Genomic DNA, 934 nt, shown 5'->3' on the forward strand with positions numbered 1-934 from the left:
CAAGATCCAGAGGCGTTTTTTTTCCCCAATAAATGTGCTTTTGGCTTATTCAACATTATAAATATAATTACAGTCACAGAGTTAATCTACACATATAACTGATAGTTTACCGACACTATGAATAATACATATCGAAGCATGAGAAACATTATTCACAAGAACATGAGAGTATTTTCTAGAAATTACTTGGAAGCCACACCTTAATTCGCTTCAGATATTTAGGTCTTCCTGGCAATAAATATCACACTATTATCGCATGCATACCTTCAGGAAAGTTCTAAAAAGAAGGGAAAATAACAATGTTGGAATATAAAATAACCGTAGTACATAACATTGGTCAAGGAAAAAAAATTGTATAGTACTTGCTCCCATGTGTATAACCAGAGAACCTTAATCAATATCCAAAATGAAAGGAAAAACACAATTACCGTGCTCTTAATGTCCCTAAAATGAAATAAAACCATAGAAAATAACATTAACAAAACCCCCCAAAAGCCCAAATTTAGAATCTCGAGCTCTGCCATTTCCACCTGAATATTTAAGTAATTCTTGCTTCACGAGTTTCAAACGAGTTAAAAAATTAATAAATCCCTTCCATTATCATCTTACCAAAGGAAAATATCATCAAAATACATATCAAACTAGAACTTACACCTAAAAAAGCAAAACAAACAGAAACAACCCAACCTCCCTCCCTCCCTCGATCCTTACCACAACTTGGCCAATTTCTTGTAGGCTTTCTTGATCTCCTGTCCCTCGGCCTTCTTCTGGACCCCAAGGATGCTGTAGGGGTCCTTCAGCCTGGCAGCCACGCACACCAGGCCCAGGAACAGCAGGACGAGCCACAGGAACCTCCGCATGATTAGCGTTGCGGGAATTCCAGGCCCGGAATGCAGTCCTTCAGCAGCACCCGACTGACCACATTAGCATTATG

At 38.8% G+C, this 934-nt stretch overlaps 1 pseudogene; it reads right to left on the reverse strand.

The window, feature by feature from the left end:
* LOC119592831 overlaps positions 1-928 on the reverse strand; it is a 38,746-nt pseudogene extending 37,818 nt beyond the window's left edge.
* Between the last annotated feature and the right edge of the window lie 6 nt (positions 929-934).

Source organism: Penaeus monodon, chromosome 31, assembly GCF_015228065.2.
Source record: "Penaeus monodon isolate SGIC_2016 chromosome 31, NSTDA_Pmon_1, whole genome shotgun sequence".
NCBI classification, from domain to species: domain Eukaryota; kingdom Metazoa; phylum Arthropoda; class Malacostraca; order Decapoda; family Penaeidae; genus Penaeus; species Penaeus monodon.